We start from the raw sequence: 14,256 nt of genomic DNA on the forward strand, positions 1-14,256 counted from the left end.
CAGTAAAACAACTCTTTGTATGAAAGATTTATAAAAATATTGATATTCAATATTATTTACGTAAATAATAATTTCGCACCATTTTGACAGAACACCGATATGAAGTTCGCGCATAATACGCGTTTGTTTGTAGGAAGTTTAGGCACTGCCAACCCAATAAAAAACATGAAACACAATCGGAAGCTAGAAACGCTTCGTTAATTGTAAAATTAGCCAACAAATATCTAAGCTGAAATGTACTTATTTGTATAAAATATTTACATGTAGGTATAATAAAATTATAGTTTGGGTTAGGTTAGGTTGGGTTATTATAGGTTAACTGTTGTTAGTATCACTTAAACTGGGCGAAACCCAACTAAATGCCTCCCGCATGGCCTAGCAGCAAAAAACCCGCGGAGCGGAGCGGATTTTCAACTGCTAGTATCGATGATAACGGTAGCGTTTTTAATGGAAATTCCCATTAATTAACTATTGCGACTGCGACGCATACAAACCCAAATTTTTTTTTATGCTTGTGTAGAACATTAAATTATAAAGAGGGTAATGAAAGCACCATAGATTAAACAAAAATGAAAGATAGTGTGAAAGTAATAATATTCTTGGAAGTACCTAGGTGTCATAAATAGATAAACGCCGAAGACAAGGGTGACAATTGAGGGTTAGTACCTATTTATAATATGTAAAAGGAACACGAATTTTCAGCCCCAAATTATTCCAGATTCTTGATGATTTCGATATTAGAGTTCATCTTGATTCACGTTGCTTATTTAATTCATTCCTTGTTAAATTATGTACCTGATATAATCAATTATCATATCGGAAACGGGAAACAGTTAGGGATGAGTTTTGAAATATATAGTATTCGACACTATCACCTCAAATGCCGGCCGACTTATTGACGACTTATTGCGAATTGTATGCGATTCAGTTTGTGATTTTATTGTGGACTGTAATCAATGTCTGTTGATTCAAATATTATTGTAACTGTAGTTAACATTTAGGATCGGAAAGGATTTTGATTTACCCTTGGTCTTATTGATCGATATTATGGACTTCTGGGAAACTGTGTGATCATCGCTGTTCAAGCTTCCGTAATACTCTAATTAAACGCACTGATAGAATTCTTTGTGTTTACAATGCATAGGTTTTCTTAACGGTCTAGACATTGTAAATCAATTGTTGCAAATTTCACTGATGTAGGTTCTCCACATTATCAGACAGGGGCAGGGAATTGCGTGGGGGAATGCAGGAACGTATGTTAGAGGGAGATGCATACAGTCACGTCAAGAGTACCATGAAGATGATTTCTATAGAATTTCGGGGATAAGAGAACCAATCAAAAATATAATTATATTTGGGATCAAGGAGGCAGCAATGTGGACATATTTCCCAGGGGATGGGAAAAGAATCGGAAGGTGGATTCTGTTTACTGTGTCGGAGCTTCATCATATTTTTAAATTTCCCGAAAGGAAAGAAAAGAAAAGATGAAGAGTTATTGTGCAATATTAAGGTGAGTTTGTTCTTTTTTAGTTTGTATCGAAGTCATGGATGCCTTTGACCAACAGTTATAAGGAGAAAGTTATGTGCTAAAATAAAACGTTTTACTTACTGTTACACTTTATACACAACAATCATATAAATATTTTATTCAACATTCAAGTTTAGTTAACATTTTATTCAATTGATAAACGACCTTATAACCGTAAATACCTTACTAATTGAAACGTAAAATAGAAACTGACATAAAATAGTTCATGGAAAGATACATACGATTTATAGATTGCTTATCCAATGCTATGTGAAAGGTCTATTTAAGGAGAGGATAAAATGAACATGGGTCTTGAAGAGACCCATGTTGTAGGAGGGAGGAAGCACAGAGGCCGGAAAATCATTCCAAGCCAAGCTGTTGAACTCTGAATAATTTTTATTTGCACCCGACGGGATTCGAGTAGGTGACTTCTTAACCTATCGACCATGGAAGTCATATCTTGTTGGAGTATTCACGTTATGAAACAAATTTTCAACAAGAAGAAACATTACGAACTTATCTATTCCAACCTAATATAGTTTCACCAATAATATCCCTGATGACCTAACGTTTAGGTCACCATTTAGATCCTGATCCTGATCCTGATCCTGAACTATTCCAGGAAACCTAAATTGGATGTTGACTTTCATAACTTAATTTAAAGTGAAAGTTGAAAATTCAAAAACATATAAATACCATCACTTTCATATAAACGCTTTTATTGGAAGACTACAGCCTGGCCTTATTTATTTATTTATTAATTTATTTATTAATTTCAACGCCCTGGTGGGCTTTTACATAACATGTTTTTTACATAACAAGCTTTTACATAACATAACATACAGAAACATTTTTAAATGGAAAAAGATAGACTATAAAAATAAAAATAAAAGTAAACATAATATGAAAGGTAAGTAGGTGGATAGATAAGTTAAGGTAGAGTTAATTCATTGCAATAAAAGAGAGATAAACTAGTAGGTATGTTAACAATTACAAAATTACATGTGAATGGCTAAATGTGATACGTGACAAAATTTATTTATTTATTTATTTGTTTGTTCTCGCCTTGACGGCTTTTACATGCAAAGTAAATCATACAAGAGCATTATAACAAGTATATAGCATCATGAGAAGTATAACATGGTAAATAAAATAATAAGCTGAGCATGAAAGACGTAAGTAGGCACAACACAGGTAGGTATTAGTATACGATAAGTAAATTGTATATTGTATAAAGGAGTTCAACCAGCAAATACTTATTTGGGCTCAGGCTACAGTACATTCAGCAATTATAGTTGTCACAATAATACACAAAACATAATTACAAACATACTCGAAGCATACCGGTTGGCAGTGGTGTAAAACATTTTCTAGCGATTTATAAAAGTAGGTAATATTCCTGTAATTTAAAATATATAATTTGTTTTTTTTTGCTATTATAGATGTACGTAAGTTTGTTATTATTATGACAAAAATAAAAGATACACAACAATTACATACAAAAAGAAGTAGGTATTATGAACATAGTTAAGAGTATTAAGTTTGTTATTGTTAACAATCAACAGGATTTTTGCTTAATATCTGCATACATATACGCTTTTTAAAGGAAGCGATGTTTTTATTAAAAAATATTAAATATTATGAGAGTCAATCTACGATAAGAAAGATAGACATAAAAAGGATAGAGTATATTATTTTACTTTCAAACTAGATTTTTTCGTTCATTCACAACACATGCCTAAACCATCTAATCATTCCTCTTTCTTAATCGTATTCATTACACTTAAATCAGTCGTGAATTAATTGCGAATCTCCATATTTTTCACAGGTTCTTACACGGTTTTTCTACACGTACGCCTCAGGAATCTTATTTTTTTTCATGAATCTTTTGGTATGCTGTGGGGATGGATTTTTTTAAATGAAAAGAGTAATCAAACATAGTAATTTCTGTTCTCTGTAATGATGTGCATTTGTTATTTACTTCCTAAAAAATTTCACGTTAATTGAATTCAAATTTGCTTTGAATTTAAGTGTCAGTTTCAAAGTTGCAATCAGTTGTGTAAATAATAATGCAGACAACAATAGAGTAGTTACCAGAACGATTTTATTTAATGAATTAATGTGGCTTAGTTCAAATTGTGCATTTCTTTTGTTTAAAATTATAACAGAAATGGTGATTTTCAAGTTTAATAACCGTGTCTATTCGAAAGGTTATTTTTTTAGAAGAATATTGACGATATTTGTTTTTGGCATTGATGAGAAGAGAAATCCTGGGGCAAATATTTAATAAAAACTTTTAGCCTCACAATCCAACAATTATAATTTATTGCGGTTTTTTACAGGTCGGTTACTGAGAACAGAAAACTTGTATTACGAATAATGATTACTATAGAAGAGGTAGTGAACTCGGATTATAAATAATACAAAAAATTGATCGATTACCTTCTGCTATTTTATTTCCTATGTAATTTTTGAATTTTTTTTTTTTTTTTTAAATAAAGACAAACATTCCCGGGTTACGAATAACCCAACAATGTTTGAAAATCTCCTACTACCACCACAGAAAGCCGAAAATGTTGCTTGTGTTGTGATGGAGGACTTAGCCAGCCGAGGAATCGAACACGCGACGCTCGGGTGAGACCCAAGCGCTATGCCCACTCAACCACTGACCGGTCAAATTTCTTTCCAATATTCTCTGTATGGTGTACGTATATTTTTTTTATTGTTGATACATTTTTTTTTTTACAATATTTCATATTTCAATTCAGTAATGTTGGCCTCACTGGGTTGTTTACCCGTGCTGAGGCCCCCATTTTATAATTTAAGAATTTATATATTTAAAAATAAAAGAAAAACAACATTAGAATAAAGATAAATTTAAAATAAAAATAAAGATTAAAAATAAAAGAAAAATATCAAAAGAGAATGTAAATCGGCATTTATAATGATATATGTGTTTGTGCGTGTTGTGTGTTTTATATATTTTTTGTGTTGCGTGTATATGTTTTATTCTTTTATGTTATAGAATTTTGGTATTATTGTCTTTTTGTTCTTTAATCCATTTTTTTATTTTGTGTTTGAATTTATTTTTATTTTCCTCAATTTTTGTTTCAAGTGGAAGACTGTTGAATGCTTTAATAGCGTGGTATTTATGGTGTCTTTGTCCAAAGGTAGTGTTTACCGTCGGAGTTTTTATGTTTTCTTTGTACGCTTGTCTGACCGGTCTATTAGTGATATTTTGTGTTTGTTGGGGTTTGTTTTTTTGGTCGAAAATGTAGTTTAGTAGTGTTTTAACATATAATTGGCGTATATCAAGTACGTCACAGCTTTTAAATATTTGGTCTGTGTCGGTTAGTTTATGTTTTTTGAGTATTACCTTTAATATCGTTTTCTGTGCGATTTCTATTTGAGCGATAGCTGCGTTTGTTGCTCCTCCCCAAGCAATTAGGCATTAGGATGCCAATAGACTTGATGAAAATGAAAACAATAAATGTTGCTGGTTTTTATTTTTTTTTTTTTAATTAAACTTCCGATTTAGTTGTCCGGGTTAAATCTTCCCCAAAGGAAAAACTTAACCCTTCCACTCACTTTTCCACAAATGATCATCTAGTCAATCAACATTATGTAAGTGCATTATATAAGCAAAATAAATACAAAACAATACAAGAACAACACGTCAACTCACCAGAGATCAAATGGGAAAATAATTCACCGACTCCAGATATTTTTCATATCAGAGGGTTTGGCTCAGTAGAACTTCTAACAGGGCCTATAAATCCTACTGATCCCTCAACATAAATATTTAAAAAATCTTTTGTTATCCTACATGTATTCAAAATGACCGACTTTTGCATCTTTATATATAATTTTTTTGATAGATCTAATACGCCTAAATTTTTAATTAGAGAGCTAGGTATAATGAGAATTATATATAAATATATATTATAATTTTAATTATTTCTATTATTTAACTATTTTCATTTTTCAGATTTGTTTTTCTTTTACGTGAGTTCAGACAGCATGGAAGATGGAGGGAAGTAATCGTATTGTTGAAAAGAAATAAGAGAATGGTTCGTCTTTCAGAGTTTGCAATAATTTTAATTAATCATATTTCTTCCCTTCGTAATGAACTGCTTCACAATGGAATTTAAAGAAGAAAAACACTTTGCACTTTGCGATATTAAAAGCGGAGAGCCATTAGTGAAATGACTGGAAAATGGGGAGGTTGGTGAATAGTTTGTTATTTATGATCTCCACGACTGCATTCATTGGTATCAAGAACTACAATAATGATAATTATTACTAGGTTAACCTGTCAGCAGCGTCCATTTACAAAATTTTATTTATTTATTCGCTATCGGAAAATGCACGGTTTACATCTTATCAGTATGTAAATGTATAGTAAGTATAAAGATAATATAAAACCAATTACGGATTTCCCCCTTGTGACTTTAACTCTAATAAGACAACATATAAAAAATAAAAATAATTAAATTCATAAGAAAATTACACAAAACAAAAAATCGCTCACCACAAGTAAGAAAAAGCTTATTCTGGTGGTAATTGAAGAAGTCATATTAAGATTATATATTCTTAACTATACATGGTGTCCGAAAACTTTTAGTACAACTGGGAAACTGGCAAGATCGATCAGTGGAGTCAATTTCGTGGTATTACTTTTTGGTTTGAGCTTTCGTTTTCTAGTAAATCAAGTCTAAAGGTGGATATTTTTAAGATTAAAAAAAGAGTCGCTGGGAGCTTAATACCAGCTATTCATTGTTTTTGTGTTTAATTCGTAGAACTCCTTTTAATTTTTTTAAAAATTTAATTAAAATCAAATTTAATAATTAAGTATTTTTTGGTTTTTGTTATTGTTACAGCTGTTTCGGCTTTCAAGGCCATTTTCAAACTGTGGTTTAGCCACGTTCAGACGACTTATTAATATGATTTTGTTTTACCTCCTCCCAAATTTGAAATGATTTTTTACCGGTTTTTATTTTTTTTTATTTTTTATTATCAATATAAAGTTTTTTTACAGGTTATTTTTTTTCGAAGTCTGTCTCACTAGGATACACCTGTGTCGAGACAGACGTATTTGATACATAAATTAATGTTTACATATTTTTTGATACATAAAATATTTCATTACATTAAATGACATTGTGAAAAAGATAAAAAATAAAAAATAATAATAATAAATGATAAATTTGTTAATCAGCATCCAGTTGGAGTACATACTTATGAAGGGATTTTTATAAAATCTTTGATCTTGGATCTGTCTTGGCTGATGATCCAAGACTTGATGTCTGTTTTATATTTAAAAAAAAATTCGTTCAGTCTAATGGCTAGTGGGAGAGCATTATATAGCCTTGTTGCAAAATATCTAAAATTTCTCTGGCCAAAAGTTGTTTTAGCGAAAGGGATTTGTAAGAAATTATGTCCTTTGGTTCTAGTATCACGAGCAGTTTGGATATTGTCAAAAGTAGTTTTGTGTTTGAAGAGGTATGTTAGTATATTTTTGGCATAAAGTTGCTTTATGTCCATAACACCGATTTTCCCTAAAGATTTCATCTGAACTGCTTGTGATTGGTAGTTTGAGGATAATCTTTATTATAAGTTTCTGAGCTTTAGATATTGGATCAATGGCGGTAGCGTTTGCTCCTCCCCATGCTATGATACCATACTCTATTAAAGATTGACAAAGTGCATAGTAGATTGTTTTGAGCTGGCTTAGGTTGAGAAAGTTGCGAGTTTGTCTAAAAAGGTTTTCCCCACATTAATGTATTCTTAATTGTTCAATAATGATGTAGCAGTTATTAATTTATTTAAATGTGTTATATTGTTTAGGTTTTGTGAAGATACTTAGAAGCGGGGAATAAATAATTTTCCTTACTTTATTAATTAATGTTATTTTAGGGTCATTGGTTCTTTTATTGATTTATAATTGTTCAAGTAAATTTAATCTAAGGCCCTTTCTTTCTATGTACAAGGGTTTAAGTTTATTGTTGTCAAGCGGGTATTGATTATTTATTAAGAGATGTTCTGCGAATTTTGAAAAGGTGCTTTTATTATTATAACATCTTATATGTTCTTTGAATCTAGTTGAGAAAGCCCTTCCCGTCTGTCCGATAAAAGTAGTGTTGCAGTCATTTTTAGAGTTTTTAAGGTTTGTTCCTATGTTATTATTGGTTTTGAAAGCTATATTTAGACCGCATTTTTTATAAAATAAAATTAATTAATTAATTCATCCGGCAAATAATAAAAATATACAAAAATTTGCATGTCTCGACTTTATCGGTCCAATATTGTACATTCTGTGGTCTAGAAGTGGGAACATGAAATCGTATATTATTTGGATGTCCCTCTCTAAACAAATATCCTCTCTTCTATCAAGCTTTATTTAAAATTGCCTTCTCGTAGAATGTACAATCTGAGAAGTCAATTATGTGAATTTTAAAAAGATTAGAAAGAATGGAAAAATGTGCAATCTTCATTCGAATAAGTGAGGAATTGTTGGAAACACGGTTTTGGTGACTTAGTACTTTGTATGAATGCATTGCAATCTCCCTTGGATTGATCAACAACGTGCCAATACTCAAACCAAACATTGCGGGATCTTTGAGAATGGAAAAAATGTCAATTAGGGGAATGTGGTTTAAGAGGGTAACAATAAGGGTAGATGCTTCTTGTTTTGCCAAGAAATCCGTAATACCCACAATGAAAACACGCCCAGGAATCCGAATCAAAGTTACGGTTTGACCAGAACTTTGAATGGAGGCTATCAGCACATCTCACTTCTTTCATGTCTGAATTCAACTCCAATTTTCCATGTCATTTTGAAATATGCCAATTTAAACAAAATTAATATTTAAATTAACCTTTCCTCACTATTTAATTTGAAATGATAGCCTAGAACGAATAGAATGGAAAGCCAACAAAATTGGATTTTTTTTTCTGCGATGAAGATTCACCAGTTTCCCGCTTGTACTACAAGTTAATATTTAATTCTGAAGCAGCAAATGTATTAAATGGTGAGCTTTGGCATTATGAAATTGAACAGTTAATTAAATTTGGTTTCGATATTCAAGATAAATGCAACCGTTTTCAATTAGCCATTTCCAACATGTGTTGAGTTTTTTTTCCGTTTACCCTTTACATCATTTTAAAATTATGTAGTTAGGTAATGATGTAATTTCCAGCGGAATAAGAAGGATAAAAATAAAACAAAAATAATATTAAATGCTTATATTAACGAGAAATTAAAAAAAAAATTATGACAGGTTTGTAACATATTTTTAACGCCTTATCAATATTTGGTAATACTTTCTTAACACATTATTTTCGAACATGTTACAGATAAAGTAAAATCTTTCGACTGGTTCTGGGGTAAAATATGGCAGACATGGATTTGAAAACGTTTCGTAAACGCAAAAGTAAAATATAAGACTTAGAAAAGTGTCGCCATCGTGTATTTGGAATCGAAAAGATATCTTTACGAGTTAGCACGGATTTAGATTTCTACTTGTTCCATAATAGTTTTTATTCAGAATACATGCTATTATATAAAATGATAATTATATTTTGAGGATTGACATAAAAATGGATCAGGGTCCCAAAAGAGATAAATGCAAAGACGTTACATTTAAATTTGCTATTGTATCACAAAAGTAAGAATTTTTTTATTTTTTATTGTTGATACATTATTTTACAATATTTCATATTTTAATTCAGTAATGTTGGCCTCACTGGGTTGTTTACCCGTGCTGAGGCCCCCATTTTATAATATAAGAATTTATACATTTTAAAAAAAAAGAAAAACAACATTAAAATAAAGATAAATTTAAACTAAAAATAAAGATTAAAAATTAAAATATAATTATCACACTAAAAGAAAATATTAAAAGAGAATGTAAATCGGCATTTATAATGATTTATGTGTTTGTGCGTGTTTTATATATTTTTTTGTGTTGCGTGTATATGTTTTATTATTTTATGTTATAGAATTTCGGTAATATTGTCTTTTTGTTCTTTAATCCATTTTTTTTATTTTGTGTTTGAATTTATTTTTATTTTCCTCAATTTTTGTTTCAAGTGGAAGACTGTTGAATGCTTTAATGCCGTGGTATTTATGGTGGCTTTGTCCAAAGGTAGTGTTTACCGTCGTAGTTTTTATGTTTTCTTTGTACGCTTGTCTGACCGGTCTATTAGTGATATTTTGTGTTTGTTGGGGTTTGTTTTTTTGGTCAAAAATGTAGTTTAGTAGTGTTTTAACATATAATTGGCGTATATCAAGTACGTCACAGCTTTTAAATATTTGGTCTGTGTCGGTTAGTTTATGTTTTTTGAGTATTACCTTTAATATCGTTTTCTGTGCGATTTCTATTTGAGTGATAGCTGCGTTTGTTGCTCCTCCCCAAGCAATTATTCCATATTCTATTATTGATTGGCATAGTGCAAAATATATTGTTTTCAATTGTTTTATTTTATATATGTTTCTTATATTTAGGAAAATGTGTATTGTTCTGAGGAGCCTATTTGTGATTTGTTTGATGTGATGTGTCCATCTAAGATTATGGTCAATTACGATTCCTAGATACTTTATTTGTTCTGTTTTTTCTAGAGGAGGGCAATCGCAGATGTTGGTGTTTATGCATTCGTGTATTTTTATGGTGTTTGTATTGTTTTTTGGCTGTCCTGTGTTAGTTATGCTGTACGTTGTGAATTTTGTTTTCGATATGTTTAGTGTAAGTGTATTTGAGTCCAACCATTTTTTCACTTGCGTGGTTCCTAGATTCGCTATGTTATATACCTTATTCCAATCCTTATATTTAAATAGTAAAACTGTGTCGTCTGCGTAACTAATTATTTCTCCATCTATTTCCATGTTGCAAAGTTCATTTATGTAAATTGTGAAAAGAACGGGCCCTAGTATGCTTTCTTGTGGAACTCCGTGTGTAATCGGCAGTGGTTTGCTAGTATAGTTATTAATTTTGACTTGCTGTGTTCTGTCGCTCATGTAACTTTTCAATAGTTGGAGTTCTTTGTCTTTGATACCCATATTTTCTAATTTTTTAAAAAGTGTTTTGTGGCAGATTGAATCAAAGGCTTTAGCCAAATCTAGATATATCGCTATGCATTTAAACCCTTGATCTAAGTTGCTATGTATATAATCTATTGTACTTGCCAAAGCTTCTTTTTTCTCTAAATCCATATTGTTTGTCCGAGATTAATTTGTTTTCTTCCAGGTATTTTATTATTTGGTTTTTTAATAGTCTTTCGAAAATCTTTGATAGTGAGTTTAACAAAGTGATTGGTCTATAGTTAGTTATTTCCATTTTATCTCCGGATTTATAAATAGGGATTATTGGAAAGAAAATTGGAAAGAAACACTCGATGTTTCCATCAAATTCTCAATTCAAACGTTGTTCATGTACACCAAAGAAAGACCAATACTACCTCAAGACAGACTAGAGTTACAAACCTGGGATTTTGACGTGTCAAGTGCCGTGCCGTAATAGAGCAATGACAGATTGCAAATGGAGGCGATTCTAGTTGATACTCTTTGTCGAATTATCATTATGATTGGACTATTTTAAACAGTGAAGTTTAGTTGGAGACAGAACTGACTTTGTAATTTGGCTGTTGCGCGACCAGACCTCTACTCTAGTTGGCCTTACATTTTCTCTATGATACACAAATTTTCAGACGGGAAACAACTGAATTATCTATAATAATCGAAAAGAAGTAAATTGTGTGTATTTACAAAAAGAAATGTTATTCCATTGTTTTTACTAGTCTAATTAAAACATTTTCTTATCACATACGAAGATATTTTGGTACTTTTTAAAAGCAATTTACCTAGAGGTAGCACACGACCTTACGCAACACTTGACAGTTTAGTTCTAAAACTACGAAATCGAAATCACTACAATTCGTGTACTTTTTGTTTGCTACTTTGAGATTTCTACAGCATAGATATATATATTGTAACATCATTGGATATATGATTTAAAAAAATAATGGAATAAAAAATAAACCGATTTTGTACAGAATTTTATCTTCTTAGTTTACAGTTTATACGTGTGAATTTTCATGGGATTTTTTAACGCTTTTAAACAATGCTGATGTGTTACTTTTTTGGTTATCTGGAACTAAACACCTAAATGTATCTGAGCTCTAATCTGTAAGAGTAATCGAGCTTCATTCCGTGAGTTTAATTAATAAAATAATATGGTGATTTATATATATTAGCTGATCCTAGAATGCAAAACTGCTGTAATAATGCAAGATTTGAATTTAGATTATTTTCATCACGTATTTTAAAATCCTGAAAATGTGCCTTAATTACCTTCAAAAGTAAACTAGAATAAGATAACCACATAATTGATGACGCCATGTGACCCGTCACGCCTAATGCAAAAAAGAAAGGAGATAATTTTAATCACAAAAGTTTTATTTTAACGGTTTTCTCGTGATAAACGATTAAAAATCTCGATTTAATTACTTCCAATTAACTAAACTTTTAACTCTACTGTTATTATGATTATCGAACAACTTTTATAACGCCGTTTACTGAAAGTGACCTTGAGGGCACTTTATTTTTTTTAGGACTGATAATTTTACGATTTGCCAAACGGAATTCAGATTGTAGAAATCACTGAGAAATCCGAATTGGAACAATAAGTTTCAAACACTTGTTTTTGATTTTGTGTTGATATTGCTGAAACCTAAACTTTCAATACTGCTGACACAGAAAAACACAATTATTAAAACAAATCCAGTCTTTCCTCGGAAAAACCAAAAAAAAGGTGTGCTGTCGAATAACAGCTCATACAAGGTACAAAATTTTGTTTAATTTTTAAAGGTTTTGTACAAAATAATAATTATGATATTAAGATTTTATCAATAATACCAGCAACTAATATTGTCAATGTCAAGCCTGTGTGGTTTCTCTTATTTATCAAGAGAGCGACATTGGTATATGACTATTTTACATCGGTAAAAACAATTACAGAGCGATGTAAGCAGATTTCCGTTTTAACCATTTGTCTCTTGTTTTATGACATTGAATCATATTTTTTCACTTCTAAATATAACTCTCAATGAACAGCTTGTGAGCGAGGCGTCTTTACGTATCATTATTTTGCAAGGAAAAGGATTGTATAATAAATGGAATCGACATTCCTAACAATACCTTTATTTAAGAAAAAAGTCTCAACTCTGCTGACACGATAAACACTATTGTTAAAACAAATTCCGTCTTTCTTTAGAAAAATAGAAAACAAAAATTTGTGCTGTTGGAAAACAAGCCATGCAAGCTACAAAGTACGCGCAGTAACAATTTTTGTATTCTTGTTGTTGGAGAACATAAAAAGAGGCAAATGGAAAAGAATTGAAACCATTTATGAATTGCAATTTTACTATCGTGATTTACGAATGAATATCTTTTGATTCTTGTAACACAATACTGCAAAAATATTTTTTTATTCTCAATATTAATATACACCATTTTTTGTTAATGCAGGGATCATGCAATACAATGTTATTCCCATTGTAAGAGCATAAAATAAATAAAAAAAAAAAAAAACCGGAAGGCAATAATAGAACAAATAAAATGAAAAAAATTAACAAACGCAGAATACAGCGAGATATATTTCATAAAAAGTTAATTCGATTGATTTTCATTGAAACATAATACAGGACTATTTAAACATCTTTTTAAGAATAAAAAAAGTCCAAAGATTTGATTTCAATATTATATCTATATCAAAATTATAGAGTTGTATAAATTTGGGTTATTACCATGTGGCAAGTTCATCTAACGAACACAGATTAAATTAAAAATTATTATTATTATTGAAGTGTGAAAGACAAAAAGACATCTTCTATAGAAAATGTTGCAAACGTTTGTTAGTTCTATAGAGTGCCTAGAGTGCCTAGATATCATAAATATTCTAATTTCAGTTGTGCGTGTGTCCTGCGTAACCTTTGTTCAATGAACTCTGGAATTCGGATTTGCTTTAAACAGTGTCATTTTCAAAGTCGAAACTCATTTGTCAAGAATTCAGACTACCCGGTGTACTCGAGTCAGCGCTAGTTATAATATATTTTCCAAGATGGTTATTTTTATTCTGTATTTGAAATGTGTAATCTTTTCTGCTTGTATTGACATAATAATTCTCATTTTATTATTGTTTTTTTTTTTAATTAGTTGTAGGTATATCTAAATAGTATTAAATGAAATCGTTTTCCGCGTCTGTCTGTTTGTGCGCTTAGTTCCTCTTAATTACGTAACGGATTTTGATAGGGTTTTCACTATCATTTACAGAATTTCTTCCGAAAGGTTTGTATATATATATATAATACATGCATATTATATTTAAAGAAAGTCGATGTTTTGTAAATTAGTCGTGAAAAAATATTTTCGGGGGCTTACATAGGTAACGTTGGCTAAACCTTTTGAGATACATCAACATTATGTACTATGGAATTGTATATATTAATTAGAATAAATATATATATATATATATTCGAAGGACTTTTCTGTGGGCTGTTTATATCTCCTAAGCTTGTGATGGTTTGAATAATCACGAAAATAAATAAACGATAAATAATAAACGAACGTGCTCAAAAAAATTTTTTGTTTAGACAACGACGGAAGATTTATTGACAGACAGGCCTGGAGTAAACACATTCACACGGGACAGGGCGCAGGTACAGGCAGTCGA

This window comes from Hesperophylax consimilis, chromosome 14, assembly GCF_061612785.1.
Source record: "Hesperophylax consimilis isolate HC1 chromosome 14, BYU_Hcon_1.0, whole genome shotgun sequence".
Lineage (NCBI taxonomy): Eukaryota > Metazoa > Arthropoda > Insecta > Trichoptera > Limnephilidae > Hesperophylax > Hesperophylax consimilis.